Genomic DNA, 888 nt, shown 5'->3' on the forward strand with positions numbered 1-888 from the left:
CCTCCCCGGCCGTGGAGGAAAACGCGTACGGTGGATTGCAAAAACCTACCAGCAGGTTTTTAGGGAGAGCGTCAATCTCGAGGGCGTTCGGAGCTCTCCCGATCTATTGGCATACGATGCCCGCCAGGGGTTAGGCTCTCGGGCTACCACTTAAGGTTTCTCCCTGTCATTATAAGAGAGACACACGGTCAAACCAATGCGCAATGTACAATGAGGTGTGAGCTCATATCCTATATATTGCTCAGAGCCACAACCTCGGTGCGACATACCTAGGTACAGGAATAGGGCGAGAGGTGGATGCGCTCCTTCAGGACGGGTAGGTCGGCAGCCTCTCGGGTATGATCGTTCACCAACGAAAGCTGTACAAAAGAGGTGACTGCGCTCATTGAGGACGGCAGCCTCGACATGACATACCTATCAAAAACTCTCCCATGAGGTGTGTGCGCTCCTTCAGGATGGGAGGTCGGCAGCCTCGGTATGATCATGATGACCGAGACACAGGCCTTGGGTTGGGCCTAGGGTTGAAACCTTCTGTGCCGCCCGGGTAGTTCCTCCCCAAACCAGCGGGCATGCCTCTATGGGGAGGCCTCGGTCTGAAAAGACACGATCCTCACCCGGAACCGTCTGAGGGAAGCGTTGAAGGCCGGTCTGTCTACACAGGTGTCCGCTATCGGCGTCCATGGTGTACGGGTGAGAGCCAGCAGTGGATCGGGTTAGTTCAACACATGCTTGGCCTCACCCCGCCTGGTCACGGAATCACTCATTTCTCGGTTACGTCCCACAGTAGCGCGCGCGCGTGCTGGGAGCTGACGAGGGCTCTCTCCCCCACGCTGACGGCGCACCCCTGCTGCACCGATGGTGGGCGTCCGGTACCGAGGTGGGCCCCTG

The sequence above is a fragment of the Brachyhypopomus gauderio genome, unplaced genomic scaffold (assembly GCF_052324685.1).
Source record: "Brachyhypopomus gauderio isolate BG-103 unplaced genomic scaffold, BGAUD_0.2 sc511, whole genome shotgun sequence".
Taxonomy (NCBI): Eukaryota; Metazoa; Chordata; class Actinopteri; order Gymnotiformes; family Hypopomidae; genus Brachyhypopomus; species Brachyhypopomus gauderio.